The sequence below is a fragment of the Rhinatrema bivittatum genome, chromosome 3 (assembly GCF_901001135.1).
Source record: "Rhinatrema bivittatum chromosome 3, aRhiBiv1.1, whole genome shotgun sequence".
Taxonomy (NCBI): Eukaryota; Metazoa; Chordata; class Amphibia; order Gymnophiona; family Rhinatrematidae; genus Rhinatrema; species Rhinatrema bivittatum.
Window position 1 is genome coordinate 31,075,315 of NC_042617.1, and position 17,224 is coordinate 31,092,538.

The 17,224-nt window shown below is 45.8% G+C and overlaps 1 protein-coding gene and 1 pseudogene across 1 annotated transcript in view; one reads left to right on the top strand and one right to left on the bottom strand.

Moving 5' to 3' along the window:
* The window catches only part of PARP1 (poly(ADP-ribose) polymerase 1), a 233,401-nt gene that overhangs the window by 32,152 nt on the left and 184,025 nt on the right, over positions 1 to 17,224 (top strand). The gene's annotated exons all lie outside the window — the stretch shown is intronic.
* Positions 612 to 2,907, bottom strand: LOC115088876 (annotated as a pseudogene).

The window sequence follows — 17,224 nt, forward strand, 5'->3', positions numbered from 1 at the left end:
TTGGAGGACTGTCCTGAAGTCTTGGAAAAATAAGAGAGGTCTAAGTCGTTTCAAAACCTGTAGTCTGTAGAAGCAGTCTTTAGCAGTTGTGTTGACCATTTTTTTAAGGTTTAGTCGATTGTCTAATATTGCCCCAAGGTCTCTAACGTGCGTACAGGTGATGTGAGAATTGTGTGGTGAAGGTGGAGGAAAATTGTTTTCATTTGAGGAGATGAGGAGAAGCTCCGTCTTTGAGGCATTGCGGACCAAGTTTATGCTGTTGAGAAGATTAGTAATGGATCGGAGGCAGTTATTCCAATAGGTGAGAGCTTTTGAGATGGATTCTGTTATAGGGATTAAAATCTGTACGTCGTCTGCGTACAGATAGTGGATTAGGTTGAGGTCTGTAAGCAGTTGGCAGAGGGGGAGGAGGTATATATTAAAGAGGGTTGGAGATAAGGAGGATCCTTGTGGTACGCCAAGGGTAGATTTTGTTAGAGGTGACTCCTTGTTATTGATTTTGACTTTGAAAGTCCTATTGCTGAGGAAGGACTTGAACCAGTTGTGGACTGATCCGGAGATGCCGATATCCTCTAGGCGATCCAGAAGGATGGCGTGGTTGACGGTGTCAAAAGCCGCCGAAATGTCTAACAGAACTAATAAAAAGGAGTGTCCTTTGTCTAACCCCATTATAATATGGTCTGTAAGCGAAATGAGAAGGGTTTCCGTGTTGCGTGATTTCCGGAAACCATATTGCGAAGGGTATAGGATCTTATGGTCCTCTAGATATTCTGTCAGCTGGGTGTTTACCAGTTTCTCTGTAAGTTTGGCAACGAATGGTAGATTGGAGATGGGTGTGAAGTTGGCTAGTACATTAGGGTCTAGATTGTGTTTCTTTAGGAGGGGCTTGAGTGAGGCGGTTTTTAGGCTGTCTGGGTAGCTTCCTTGAGTTAGAAGGCTGTTAATAATACTTGTTAGAGGTCCTGAGATCGTGTTTGGGATGAGAAGCAGGAGTTTCGATGGGATATTATCAGCCGGATGGCTAGATGGTTTCTGTCTTTTTAGAAGGGATTCAATCTCTTTGGTGGAGATTGATTCGAAGCTGTCAAATTTGGATTTAAAGGAATTGAAATTCTCGCCTGACTTGAGAGGTGTTGTATTTGGAGGAAGGAGGGCGAGAGTATTTAGAATCTTCCGTTGAAAAAATGAGGCGAGCTCATTAGCCTTGGATAGAGCTTGTTCGTCTGGAATAGGTGGCGGGGTTGATTTAGTGATTTGTGTTACGTAAGCAAATAGGGCCTGGGCGTCGTACTGGTAGTGGTGTATTTTGTTGGCGTAGTATTCCTTTTTTTTTTTTTGTAGTATGCAGGTCCTATAGCGATGTAAGAATCCCTTGTATGCTGAAAGGGTAGTAGAGTTGGGGGTTTTTCGCCATCTATTTTCTTTATGGCGTAAGTCCTGTTTCATCTGTTTTAGTTCGGTGCTGAACCAGGGTTGATTTCCCTTTTTTTTTTTGGATTGATTGTTTTGGAGGTTATTGGGTTACTTATGTAGTTTTTCTCCTGTTCATACCCTAATTCAGTCCATATGACTGGTTTTTGCCTCCCTGCCAGCAGATAGAGACAGAGAAGAAAAGCTATTCAGCCTAGTGTGCTACTTGCAGTCTCTCAATATTTCTCTGTCTCCAGCAGATGGTAGAGGTGTAAAACTTGCAGTCTGGAATTAAAAAAAAAAAAATTCTTTCAGGAGCTTCCTCCTAGGGGGTTGTTAAGTCCCTGGTGAAGGCCATCCTCGCTGGTTGAGGTGGACCCTTTGTGGTGGCTTGTCCCTGCATGGTGAAGGGGTTTCGATTAGCTGGTGGCCCACTTCCCTCGATCCCCTGGAGAGCCTTTGGGAAACAGCAGCTACTCTGCAACATTCAGGAAAGACTGTTTTACTCTATTCTGAATATATGCAGGAGGGTCTGTGGAGTCCTTCTGGTTCTACTGTGTTGCTCCTGCATGAGAACTTGGTCTTGAGTGCATTCCTGAAGGATTTCATCTTGTAGGCATAGAGAACTGGGTTAATGGCAGAGTTGGCATGGGACAGGATGATGGCCGTCTGCAGGAGAGGTAATGGGATTTGGAGCTCTGGGCAGAAAAGGATCAGGCAGTTGATGATGTGCAAGGGGATCCAACAGACTGTGAAGAGGAAGACCACCAGGAAGAGGGATGTGGCCGTCTTCACCTCTCTCTTCATGGAGGCTTCTTGGCTCCCGCTGGCTGCAAGGCGCCGTGTCTGCTTTCTTACCACAATGAAGATTCGGGCGTAGATGACAAACATGATGACAAGAGGCACAAGGACACAGCCGAAGAAGTTGAAGTAGACCATGTAGGTCATGTCCACCACCTGGGCAAAGAAGCAGTGGCTTGTATCACTCACGGGCTTGTGCCATCCCATCATGGGCACCAGCCCAATGAGGAAAGCCAGGATCCAGGTCAGAATGATCACGGTTACTGCTTTTTGGTGAGTTACAATGATGCTGTAACGGAGTGGGAAGAAGATGGCCACATAGCGTTCCACGGCCACTGCGAGCAGGCAAAAGATGGAGCTCTGTGTCAGCATGATGATCACAGACAGCATCAGAAGACACAGTTTTAGGTTGTGCTTCGGGAGGCCAATGTCAGACATGATGGCGCAGGGAATGGCGAGTGCTCCTACGCAGACATCTGCAGCGGCCAGGGAGACCACAAAGCAGTTTGTCACGGTCCACAGCTGCCTGTCCTGGAGAATGGCAACGCACACCAGGGCGTTGCCAATACTTGAGAGGACCGCGATGATGACCTCTGCTGCAGTGTACGGGATATTGAGGGAGGCATCTGGGAAGTCGGAGTGATGGTCCTGGGAGCTGCCGTTTGAAGGAACTCTGCTTGCGGAGACTGTTTCCATGGTTCAGAGCTGATGTTCGGTGTCCGGCGTGCCCCAGGCATCAGCTAAAAGGAGAAAAGACATTTTTCCATTAGCTTTTTGCATCATGAAGAAAAAAATAAGAATGGTCTGTGTCCTAGATTTGATCATCATCATCATTCTTATTTATTACCCACCTTACTATCGTAAGACCCAAAGTGGTTTACAGCAATAAATAATTGTCTTGGAAACTCATGAGAATTTTCACATATGTAATTAATAAAGCAGTCCAAAATCCACAATATCCAAATAAATAAAAGCAAAACACTCGCTCCCCAGTTTCATCACCAATCCCATAAACCGTAAACTAAAATGATTCTACAAAAGCTGGATTAAAAAGCCAAGAGGTCAGTATTCCAAAACTGTTTAGCCAGATAGCTCACAAGTTACCTGTCTAAATGGTGTATTTGACACATTCAGGTTCTTATCTGGCTAAATTATAGCTGGATAAGTCATTATCCAGCTATAATTGAGCTGGATGATACGGGAGTGTTCCAGGGCAGGGGTTTAGTTATTTGGCTGACTTAGCCGAATTTCAGATGTATCTGGTTAAGTTGCTTCAGAGCAGGCCTAAAGTTATCCAGCCTTGTGCGGTCGGGTAACGTGCCACTTCTCCAGATATCCTTTAAAGAAACTTTGCTAAGTAACGCTGTCAAAACTTGAAAAAAAAAAGAAATAAAAGGGCTTCCCCGCTGTTGGGCTGTGCTTCTTACGCCCTCAAATCTCTCTCAACCCAGTAAACTTCCTCAGCTTTGTAGGCGCCAGGCCCCCTACCCCAGTTTTCTGCAGCAGTAAAGATCGGGTCTCTCCCCCTGTGGGGGGGGGGGGGGGCACCCACCTGCACTGCTGATATAATGTGGAGGCCCCCCCAATATCTTTCAGTTCCCTGCTGGGAGCGAGGGACCACCTTTGGGAAGGAGGGAAGCGGATTGGGCCACAGGCCCTTTTGTTTTCAGTTTTAAAGATATCCGGTTGAGCAGAGCATTATCCAGCCACACAAGGCTGGATAACTTAAAAACCTACCTGGCTGTATTCAAATATAGCCAGTTAGGTTTTAAAGCTTTTTGGCTACATGTAGCCGGATAATGTCAGGCAAGTATTTTGACCAGGATCGTTTACAGAAGCGGCTCATCCAGCGGTCAGGCCTGTGCAATCGGCGCCGGCGTTCCCACTGGGGTAAGGCCTTCTCTGGTCACCGCTCCTCACCCAGGCAGAGCCGCCGCCGACCGTGAGGCTAAGACAGCAGGATCCCGGCCCCGACTTCGCTGCGCCCGAACCCCGCCCTCCCCAGCACAAGCATCCAATCAGGCGACGGCTACAGGGCAGCCAATCGGCTGAGGCCAGGCAGGACTTTTAAATCTTCTTACCAGCAAGCGAAGTCCCTCTCTGCCTCCAGGATCGTTTACAGAAGCGGCTCATCCAGCGGTCAGGCCTGTGCAATCGGCGCCGGCGTTCCCACCGGGGTAAGGCCTTCTCTGTTCACCGCTCCTCACCCAGGCAGAGCCGCCGCTGACCGTGAGGCTAAGACAGCAGGATCCCGGCCCCGACTTCGCTGCGCCCGAACCCCGCCCTCCCCAGCACAAGCATCCAATCAGGCGACGGCTACAGGGCAGCCAATTGGCTGAGGCCCGGCGGGACTTTTAAATCTTCTTACCAGCAAGCGAAGTCCCTCTCTGCCTCCAGGATCGTTTACAGAAGCGGCTCATCCAGCGGTCAGGCCTGCGCAATCGGCGCCGGCGTTCCCACCGGGGTAAGGCCTTCTCTGTTCACCGCTCCTCACCCAGGCAGAGCCGCCGACGACTGCGAGGCTAAGACAGCAGGATCCCAGCCCCGACTTCGCTGCGCCCGAACCCCGCCCTCCCCAGCACAAGCATCCAATCAGGCGACAGCTACAGGGCAGCCAATCGGCTGAGGCCCGGTGGGACTTTTAAATCTTGCTTACCAGCTAGGTGCCGAGCGTCGCGCGCCGAAGGAGCGCGACAAAGGGGCTGGCCCCTTTGTGCGCCCCTTCGTGCAGCCCCGTGGTGCGGCCCCGCAGTGAAATACTCTATTCGCTCTAAATCGACCACCTATGTTCTAACCTAATACCTCCTGATACTACAACTTTTCCTATTGAAAAGCGGACCCTTCCACCATTCCCAAGGGGAACTAAAATCCTCTATTACATTCCTTTGCTAGACCAGCACTCATCTATTGACAGTCTACTCCACAGGAAACCTACATGCCCTTTCCCACACACATACAAAGATTAAAGAATAAACTTACGTGCCAACATTTGACGACGTTGTCTCACTCTACCTATGATGCAAAGATACACAATACCCATCCTATACCACTGTCCCTCTACTAAGATGAAATTTCCAATGCAATACCAATTCAAACCATATAGAAACCTCATTCCAGTCATGATCTCCCCACTTACCCAATTCCTCGGGCTAGCCTTATTCTCTCTAACTCTATTCAATGCGCAAACAATTACCAAAAAAACCCATATCCTACATGACTACCTGCTTGATTCCAAACCAGACATCTGTGCGATCACAGAGACCTGGCTGAAGCCGACAGACACAGTCTTAATAAATCAACTTCCCACCCAGATATATGACGTCTTTTCAATACCTCGACAAAAGAAAAAAGGAGGAGGACTTCTCTTAGCAGCCAAAAAAGATCTTAATCTTACCCAACAACCCATCAATTCAACATCTAAATTGGAGGCAGGCTTTTTCAAATCAAAAACTCTCCAGATCCTCCTCATTTACGCCCCCCCTGGGGTGCTAGACCTCGATGTATCGCCTTTAGTGGAAATCATAGCTAAATACTTGACCTTGGATACACCTTCCATCATCCTTGGGGACTTTAATCTACACATTGACGTCAGGCCTCAATCATCTAATTGCGAAGCTCTCCTTTCCTCACTCTCAGCCATGGGCTTTACCCAAATTATCACCCAACCCACTCATAAAGGGTGTCACACCCTTGATCTTATCTTCACAAATAATAGCCTCATACAACTCTCATCCCCTTCCTGCCTTCCAGTATCATGGTCAGACCACTTTATGATCACCTCCACTTTTAAAACGACGACAGGATCTCTTGCACCCCTGCTACCAACAACACTGCACTATAGGAAATCCTGTCCTTCAGAAGCCCTTGACAATTCTCTATGCAAAGAACTACCTAACTTGGATCTTTCGAACCCTAACGCAGCTATATTTTCCTGGCAAAATATCACTGAAACCATAGCAAATAATCTATGCCCTCTATCATCAAAGAATATCAATCCATCTCAGAAACATAAACAACCATGGTTCTCTTTGGAGCTTCACACATTAAAACAAAGCCTAAGACAGAAGGAAAAGAAATGGCGGAACTCCCCCAATCCTCAATCTCTAGCCATCTACAAAGCAGCTCTCCACCATTACAGAACCATGACACTGCGAACCAAAAGAGACTTTTACGCCCACCGTATCCATGATATGTTCTTCGATGCAAAGGCCCTTTTCGCTTATGTTTCAGACCTCACCAAGATTACTTCAGCACCGATTTCTGATGATATAGCCCAATCAAAGGCCAATGAACTGGCCATCTTCTTCCAGAGTAAAATCGCTAATACCTTGGCTAGATTACCCTCCAATCCTATCACACCTTCTTTAGATCCCCTCTACCGCCCCAACTCATTCACAGCATTGGAAACATTCGAGCCCACCTATTCTACAGAGGTGGAAACTATCCTCAAAAGAATGAAACCCTCCACTCACCCACAAGATCATATCCCATCTAAATTACTGCTTCTAATACCAGACTCCATCTCCAAATACCTAGCAGACATTATTAACTGCTCACTTTCACAAAGTATCTTCCCAGACACTCTCAAACTAGCAACTCTCAAACCTATCCTCAAAAAACCAAACCTGGACCCAGATGATCTAAAAAACTATCGACCAATATCTAATTTGCCATTTATAGCCAAAATCATGGAGAAAGTAGTAAATAATCAACTATCAAATTACTTGGAGGAAAATAATATCCTTCATCCTTCACAATAATAGTTAAATGTAACTTTGCCTTATTCTTCTCTTGTTAATTACTATTTTATTTATTGCTTCAGTTATACCCTTGTTCTATGTAAACCGATCCGATATGGTTATTACTATGAAGGTCGGTATAAAAAAATGTTAAATAAAATAAATAAATAAAATATGGATTTCGGAAAGAACATAATACGGAATCACTCCTCATATCACTCCTTGATCAAGTATACCTGGGAATTGACAAAGGATGCTCCTTCCTGCTTGCACTCCTTGATATCTCCGCAGCCTTCGATACAGTCAACCATACTATATTATTAAACCGGCTATCCGACATAGGAATCTCAGGATCTGTCTTCAGATGGTTCGACTCATTCCTCAGTAATCGAGGTTATAAAGTTAAAATCAATAACATGGAATCTCCTCACACTAACTCCCCACATGGAGTCCCCCAGGGCTCCTCTTTATCTCCCACCCTATTTAATATATATCTCCTCCCTCTCTGCCATTTCCTCTCGTCGCTAAATTTGAAATTCTACGTATACGCAGACGATGTCCAAGTTTTGATTCCTATAACAGGCTCCTTGGACTCAGCAATGAAATCATGGGAATCTCACCTTCAAACTATTAACCATCTCCTTACCAGCCTCAACCTGGTGTTAAATACTGCTAAGACTGAACTCCTGCTTATCACCCCTGAAAATAGTCTACACTTACAACAATTGCACACTACCTCCCACATCACTCATGCTAGAGATCTTGGAGTTATAATTGACAATCATCTGAGCTTAAAGAAGTTTATAAATTATACTATAAAGGAATGCTTCTACAAGTTACAGGTGCTCAAAAAACTCAAGCCTCTCCTATATCACCATGACTTCAGGACTGTACTCCAAGCAATCCTGTTCTCTAAGGTCGATTATTGTAACTCGATCCTGCAAGGTCTACCAGCTGTTACATTAAAACCTCTGCAACTACTCCAAAACGCAGCTGCAAGGATTTTGACCAACACTAAACGCAGAGATCACATCACGCCTATACTAAAAGACCTACATTGGCTTCCAGTTAATTTTAGAATTATTCACAAATCCCTCACCATCATCCATAAAAACATCCACCACCAGACTCCCCTAGACCTACTACACCCTCTCAAATTACACTCTTCAGCTAGACCTTTGAGAGATGCCTATAAGGGATCCCTTCATGTTCCCTCAATCAAAATGGTACAAAGATTAACAATCAGGGACCGGGCTTTTTCAACAGCAGGCCCCACCATTTGGAATACACTACCCCCAGACCTCCGACAGGAAACCTGCCTCATAAATTTTAAAAAGAAACTGAAGACTTGGCTTTTCGGTAGAGCCTTTCCTGTCTCCTAGACTTATTCTACTAAGATATTATTCAATCAGCTGTGCTTCAATAACTAGCAGAATTTCATATAATCATGTTATAATGCTAGAGTTATTCTCCTGAGGTTGGCTTCAAGCCCCTTCTCTCTGTTATTTCTCTCTACTTTGATTATCTTTCTCTTCATTTCCAATTCCAAGTTACTCACCCTTGTTATAATGTAACTTTTTACCTTCTGCTCCCAATCTGTCTCCTCTTTTGAGGTTTGACTAGTTATTGTTAATGTACTATCGTTCTATGTAAACCGAGTTGATTTGATCTGTATCAAGAAAATCGGTATATAAAATCCCTAAATAAATAAATAAAATAAAGTATATTGGTGGGACGTTTATCCCGCTGAATATACAGGAAAAGTTATCCGGATAACTTGTCCACTACCTGCCTTACTGAATATGATCCCCAGCCCCCAAGTGTTCAACTGTTTAATTAAGGGCAAACTAGAGCTCAGACACAGTTCTCTAGGTAGCAGGTCCCACAGAGCTGTAAAAAAAAAAAAGAAAGCCCATTTCCTTGTTCGTCTGTCAAGCCAACTTTACTGAGGGCGTAGTAATAACCCCCTCCCACTTTTGAACATCAAGAGCAATTAGGATTATTATACCTTGTTGTTTCTGAACTCAGATAGGCAGATGCTAAATTGTGTAGTGCACGAAAATCTAAGACCAAAACTTTGAATTGAGTTCTAAATAAAACCAGTGAGGGTCATTTAAGATCGTGGTAATACAATCGACTCTCCTAACCCCCGAAATCACCCAAGCAGCAGAATTTTGAACTAGTTGAAGTTTGTGACACAAGTTTAAAGTTAGACCTGAAAGAATGCTATTATAATAATCTTTCCTAGAAGTGATCAGGCTTTTACTACCATTTCTAAAGCTGGTCTTGTTAAAATTACTCACATTTTCCCAAGAGCTCTGTCATATACAAACCTTTACAGATCTTAGCAATGTGCATGGACTGAGAGAGATCCTCCTCAAAAGCAATTTCTTCCTATCGCAAGAACGGCAGTCTTTGAGGGTTTAAAAGCAGTCTGGTTTGAAGCAAATCGAGAGCATTATCCTGGTTTCAGCTGATTGCAGTTGGTGCTGTGTTCCACTGAAATTTTAGGAGGCACAAGTTTAAGAAAATCAGTTTTCAGTGCTGAGAGAGGTGGAAATAGGTCCAGGCCTGGGCTTACACATGAGCCTACTAGGCCTGTACCTAGATCAGTAAAACTGTGGAAGTAGCAAATTTCCTGATCCCTGCTGTTCAATATTCCTGTTCCAGGCCTCCCGCTGCCCCCACCCCCTGTCCAGTGCAAGCCCTGCCCTCTCTGGGCTTCCATGTGGAGGCAGGGTCTGTGTTCGCACAGGCTTTAGTCCCCCACACTCACTGTGCTGTGAGGACCTGAGGTCCAGTGAGGAGTGGAGGGGGGAACATGGCATTGGCATTGAATCAGTGACTTAGAGACAGCATGGGACCAAATCTGTCCCCACGTAGAGCGACTCAGTAAAGTGTTTCCTGCATTGAGTAAGATTGCGGACATCACCTGGCAATTCATAGGATGATTTATTACATAGAAACATAGAAATGACGGCAGAAAAAGACCAAACGGCCCATCTAGTCTACCCAGCAAGCTCCCACACTTGTTTTCCCATACTTATCTGTTTCACCGACCACCAAGTTCAGGGCCCTTGTTGGTAATTGTTTGATTCAAATTTCCTGCCACCCCCTGCCATTGATGCAGAGAGTATTGTTGGAGTTGCATCAAAGGTGAGCATAAGGCTTAATGGTTAAGGGTGATAACCGCTGTATCAAGCAAGTTACTCCGATGCTTGTTTATCCAGATCAATGCCTTGTTGGATGTTGCCTGAATGTAAATCCTCTTTTCCACATTTCCCCTTGCCGTTAAAGCAGAGAGCAACGCTGTATATGCATTCAAAGTGATGTATCAGGCTTAATTGGTTTAGGGTAGTAACCGCTGCAATAAGCAAGCTACCCCCACGTTTATGTGTTTAACCAGACTGTGAAGTTCAGACCTTGTTGGTTGTTGTCTGAATGCAAATCCCCTTTTCCACATTTCTCCTTGCCATTGAAGGCAGAGAGCAATGTTGGAGTTGCATTAACCGTGTGAAGGCTTATTGAGTAAGGGTAGAAATCACCAGGTAATAACCTCCACTCCAGCAAGCCACCCCCGTCTCAGAGCATTTACATTGTGTGTGCACACTGCTGGATGGATTGAACCAAGATCAGAGGTCTGCTGAGCTCGTTCTTCTCCTTTGTCAAAGAAGTTTAGGTACCCCCTTTCTCCCCAGTTTCCTCCCAACGAGAGCCCTGATATCCCTCTGCTCTTTGGATTCTGTTATTGTAAATGTGCACATACTGTTAGGTCTCCAACAATGGGTGGAAGTAGACATCGCCAGCGCAGGTTTATTTTCACAGAATTATATTACTGGTGAGGAGGAGTTTGTTTCTTTGAATTTTAAACTTTTTTTGCATTGGTGCTGTGGGTTTATAGCCCTGTACAGCAGCTGACCCTCAGGACTTGTATTCAGCTAGCAGCAACATCCATAGCCACTGAAAATATGGATTTAAACACCTAGGATACCACCAGGAAATTCAGTTAGGATGCGGAACAATATATTCCCCTTTTCTGAAATGAAAATCATGCCTCCTGATAATTTTCACAAGTCGAAAAGATGGTACTCCCATAGGGTGTACAGAGGGAGTCCACAGCGTTCCTTATTCCTGGCACTTTGTCCTCACTGCCCTTGGTAACCTGTCCCTCTCTTCCTTCCCAGTCAAGAACTGTGTCTCTTACCCCTGTGAACCAGCATAGGCAGCCCAAAGTTCACTGCAGACATGTTATCCTCTATCCTCATGTGTGCAGTCCAACAGAGCTCTTGTCCTGTCCTAGGGTGCGCCGGCAGCTCTGGTCGGCGATTGCCGAGAGGCACAGCTGCTAGAATGTCTTTCTGCCAAGTGGGGGAGGTCACAGATGGCTGGATGGACAGGACCTCCTCGTAAGGCATCCTTTACATTCGTTTTGTAAAGAATGTCTAAACATTATGTTCGGAAGTAAAAAAAAAACCAAACCCAAAGTTGGCTTGCTGTCCTGTTTTGGTAATTGGGTTTATAGATTTTTTTTTTTTTGAAGCTCATAACTCTATTATGCAGTTTGAGGAAAAGCTAAAAGAATACATTTAATGTATATGTATGAATTCCCTGAAATGCTGCATTGAACATTGCGCCATATCATGATATTCGACTAGCTTTCACCTTGCAATTAAAGGTAGATTTCCTGGATGAGAGCGACTCAGTCTTACTGAACTTTACTTACTTGGCTTCCATATCTATCCACAAGCATCCTCTGGAACCTTACCATGCACTGCTGGGTGATGCATTTCTGCTTCCAGTGAGAGGGTCTGACAGTGTCCCCGCTGGCTCAGGCTTTGTGGTTACTTCCTACAATGAGGAGTCTGGCTGTGACAGGATGCAGTGCCCTCAGGTTTTTTCCGATCGTGTGCGGCCGAGGTTCAGTGTGAGGATTCTGTGTTGAGGTCTTTGTGTCTGTCTACTTTATAACACAGCAATCCTCTTGTTCTGTTACTGCTGTTTGACTGCTGGGATGTATGGCTCATTAGCATGGATGGGAAATTGCAGTAATTGGTTATCAGGAGAGAACTGATCATGGCCCTCGAGCCCTTGGAAAAAAAGCGACCAGAGGGCCTAATTAACTCCTCGAGGGTGTCTAGATTTGGACTTGATGTCGGCATGTTATTTGGGGCATGACTGGTGCAGCAGCAGATCATGTTTTTTGGGGGTTTTTTTTTGCCTGGGCATAGACATCCTCCCTCCCCGTGATTACTTGCAATGGTTTGCAGGTGTAAAACTCCTGTCCCACCACCATTTTTCAGTGTCCATCGGGAGTCTAGTATGGTGGATGAAAGGAGCAGCCTGGACTGCCTTTTATGACGTTTGTTTATAATTAATTAACAGAAGAAAGTAACTTTTTCATTTGAAAGGGTGCATGGAGTGAGTAAGATTAAGATCTCGCTGCTTATCTAGTTTTTTGCTAACCCTGCACATCATCTGGGCCCCCTCAGAGAGCGTACTGATATGGGAAGAATGCAGGCGTAATACAGGAACTAATTATTAATGCCTTCTCATGCGCACACAGGCTTCTGTGTACGTCTTTGGTCAACTCTAGACAGTTGCATCCTGTTTAGCATGTGTTGCTAGGGTTCTTACAGTGCTGGAACGCCGAGTGCCGCAAAGCGTGGAGGATACAGAGTGACTTAATTTGTTCTGCCCACTTGTTTTCCTCTCCTAGTTTTCTAATACTTTTGAGTAGATGACCATATTAATTCCCATCTTTAAAGCAACGCCAGCTCCCCCCCCCCCAATCTTTTAAATGACCTCTCCTCCCTGTTCCTACCACTATCCTCTATATCTGTTTCAAGCATGCTCGTCGTCATTGGGGTTAGTTCAAATCATGGCTGCTCCTTATCCTGAGAATGGTGGGAATTTGCAATACATTAAAATAAGGTAAAAATGATCATCTGTATGATTTATGGTATGCATATTTGGAATGTCTTATCTCTCAATATAATGAGCACAGTTTGTGAGACATGCAGTATAGAAACTTTTCAGTGTACACGTTATTCCATATTAGTTGTTCAAGTTGAAGCTAAAAGAATGATAACATAGAGGTTGATATTCCAAAAAAGCTGAACATCTAAATTTAAGGTCCTAAGTTAAGTGCTTATTTTCATCCAAACTTAGGAGCCTAAATGTAGACCTGCTGTTCATTTGCCTAGTTAAGCTAGATATTGGCTACTAGTGGGGGGTTCGTTGCTGGGGAGGTTGGGTGGGGGTGGGGGGGGGGGGGAATTGGGGATTGTATATATTGTATGATGATGTTGTATTTATGGTTTTAAATTGTTATACACCATCTTGGGCAGGTTTGTCCTGGAAAGGCAGTATCTAAATAATAAATGAAAGCCTAGATTAAGGCCTCGTAAGTTAGCATTGCAGAAGTATATATACTTGACGTCAGTTTGCTCCATTTCCTTGCTGGCAGGGGAACATAACTCACTGTTCCTGAGTCCATCAGTCTGCATGCTAGGAAATTATATATAATATATTATGGACTCAGGAACAGTGGGTTATGTTCCCCTGTCAGCAAGAAAATGGAGCAGTGGACTTAGCTGATTGTATAGCTGAAAGGCATCGGGTGCAGGAGGCCGAGCGCTGTTGTAATGGCAGTTGCCTTCTCCCCATGCAACCAGAGACCGTCTCTGTACTCAGCCGGTAAGCGCTGAGCTCGGGTAAGTTTAAAAAAAAAAAAAAAAAAAAGGAAGTTTTACCTTCAGAGATGGAGACAGAGGGGTTTTTAGGACTTCTCCTGTGTCCGTGCTTGGCGTGCTGTACCGACGTTTGTTCCCACTCCCATTGGATAGGTGAACTGGGCAGCTTAATGGGTTGAGCAGCCCCGGTGTGCTAGGCCCTGCAATTAGGCTTTTTTGTCTGTGCGCCGCATGGTAGGCTGTGGCGGCATTTTTGTACATCTGTGTGCACTTTACTGCCCTCTACAGGATGTTGCTGTGCGCAGTGCACTCAGTGTTAGTTGGGCCATTTGCATACACAACTTTTTTAAGCTTGTTGATATGCTCCAGCTTGGCACACAAAGTATGTGTGAACCTTGCTGCGCTTATTTCCAAGGCGCCTAAATTTTGCGCATAACTTTTTAAGCGTGAACTGTTTGGACACACAGTTGCTGCCGGTAAACAAGAAGCCTAAGTAACTTCCTTTTTTCGTTGCCTTTCATATTAGGGCTTCTCAGCCTGACCTGTCGTCCAATATGTTTCAGAGCTGTACAGATTTTCAGGGAGAGTTGTCTTCCTCTGATTTTGCTAAGCCTGGATCCTCCCATTCTGATGATGGTCTGGTTATGGTTTTGGCTGGAAGTACACCAGATCTTGGTACTTCCTTGACTGGTTCCTCTGCAGGGGATGGCAGTTCAGTTGGGCCTGCTCTAGCACCTTCTGGGCTTGGCTTGGATCTGGCTGCTTTTTCTTGTATGGAGTTTTTTCAGGGTCTGCAGGCCTTTGTTCAGGCACAGTCCTCCACTTCGCTCACTCCTGTCAGGTCGGACCTTCAGCCGGTGGCCCCTCCCTCTTTCGTTCCTACGGTTAAGCGCCGAGGCAAGCTTCGGTTTGCCACAGGTATCCCCAGTAGGGACCCGGTGGATCCTGATTCCTTGGAAGATGGAGAAATTCCTCCTGGTTTGGAGCCATGTTATGGTTTTTTCATAGTAATGAACTGCCAGCTCTGATTTCCCAGACCCTGAAGATGCTGGTAGTGTTTGGGGCAGATTCCATGTCAGAACCAAAGAAGAATCCCATTTTGGTTTCCTTGCGTAAAGCCTCTTGCTTTTCTCCTGTTATGGACGCCATTCAAGAGTTGATTGATCTTGAATGGGACGCCCCGGAGGCAAATTTCAAAGGGGTCGGGCATTGGAAGGCCTATACCCTCTGGATCAGCTATAAAAGAGCATTTGTGTTTTCCCAAAGTGGATGTGCTGGTCTGCACTGTCTCTAAACAGACGATTATTCCTGTGGAGGGAGGAAAGCGGCCTTGAAGAATGTACATGATAGACGGATTGAGTCTATCCTTAAGCAAGCCTTTGACACAGTGGTAGTGATCTATAGGTGGCTTCCTGTTGCGCTCTGGTGGCATGTTCTTGTCTGTTTCTCTCTCAGGACGTGGATGATTCTGGTGTGAATTCCAGAGCAGTTATGGAACCTGCTGCTGCCTTTTTAGCAGACGTGGACTGGATTTGGTCCATATCTCAACCAGAAAAGTGGCTTTGGTGGTGGCTGCCAGACATCAGCTATGGTTGCGGAATTGGTCTGCTGACAGCCTCCAAAGCTAATCTAACAAAAATGGCCTTTAAAGGCTCATTCTTGTTTGGGAGTGAGTTGGAAAAGCTGGCCAGTAAGTGGGGCGAATCTCCAGTTCCCTGGTACCTGAGGATAAGAAGCAATTGCAGCGCCCCTTTTTTATGAGAGGTCTTCTCAATGGTTCCAAGCGTTTTCGTCTCTACAGAAACTCGATATTTCAGAGGACTCGGCCTTTCGGTAGGTCTCAGTCCTTTCAGCCCCGACAGTCCAAGAGTGAACATAAGAAATTGCCATGCTGGGTCAGACCATGGGTCCATCAAGCCCAGCACCCTGTTTCCAACAGAGGCCAAACCAGGCCACAAGAACCTGGCAATTATCCAGACACTAAGAAGATCCCATGCTACTGATGCAATTAATAGCAGTGGCTATTCCCTAAGTAAACTTGATTAATAGCCGTTAATGGCGGATCGTCCCGAGCTTCCCAGTGAAGGTTTTTCAACCCACCTTCGGGAAGTGGAAATAGGGGGATGCCTATCTCTCTTTCATCAGAAGTGGGTCGAGATCACATCGGATCAATGGGTCCTGGAAGTGATATGGGAAGGATATGCACTGAAATTTTGCAGCATTCCTTGGGACATGTTCATGGGGTCTCCTTGCCACTCCCCACAGAAGAAGCAGGCGATGCACTCTACGCTTCTAAGGCTCCTCCGGCTGAGGGCTTTGGTTCCCCTGCTTAGGTCTCAGGAAAATATGGGGTGCTATTCCATTAATTTTATTGTGCCCAAGAAGGAAGGTTGTTTTCGTCCCATCCTGGATCTCAAGAGTTTCAACCAGCATCTGCGGGTGACTCATTTTTGCATTGAAACCTTACGCTCTGTGATAATGGCCATGCAATTGGGAGAATTTTTTACCTCCCTGGATCTGATAGAGGCCTAACTTCATATTCCCATCCATTTGGAGCACCAACGTTTTCTTTGTGTTGCGATGCTAGGTCGCCATTATCAGTTTCAGGCGTTGCACTTTGGTATAGTCGCCGCCACCCAAACATTTTCCAAGATTATGGTGGTTGCAGCGTGGCGTTGAGGAGAGATGGGAGTCTGGTGAACCCATACTTGGACGACTGACTGATCCAGGCCAAATCTTTGGCCTGATGTCCCACAATGTGATGTCTTTGTTGCAGAAACTCGGTTGGGCGGTGAACCTGGCCAAGAGCAGTCTCCAGCCTTCTCAGTCGTCGTAGTATCTGGGAGTTCAGGTCGACACAAGGCAGGGCAAAGTTTTTCTGTCGGATGCACGGATCCAGAAGTTGATGTCCCAGGTGCATCAGTTATTGAACACTATATGCCCGACAGTGTGGTGCTATCACTGCTGTCTAGCTGGAACCCACAGTCTCAGGACTATTCATTTCACCTCCACTTGCTGATGGAAATTTGTTCTCACCTCCAGTGGTGGTTGCAGGAGGCTCATTTGAGCAGGGGAGTGTCCTTGTACTCCTCAAACTGGTTTGTTTTCACAACAGATGCGAGTCTCCAAGTTTGGGGAGCTCACTGTCAGGACCTGGCGGCCCAGGGATATCCTCTGGCACATCAATCGCCTAGAAACACAGGCGATCCAATTGGCTTGCTTGTGGTTCAGCCACAGACTACAGGGTCAAGCGGTCTGTGTGATGTCGGACAACGCGACAACTGTGGCCTACATGAATCGCCAGAGAAGAACCAAGAGCCAGCAAGTGTCGCTGGAAATAGACCAACTTTTGGAATGAGCGAAAGGACATCTACAGATGATCTCGGCCTCCCACATCGCAGGAAAGGCCAACATGAGAGCAGGACCGCACGTGCAAAGTTTGCGTCCTCCCGGGCCTGCACATCCATACGGTAAAACCTGGAAAAGACGTGTAAGGAAGACCACATCGCAGCTCGGCAAATATCGACAGGAGACAACAGTCTTAACCTTGGCCCATGATAGCGCCTGAGCTCTAGTGGAATG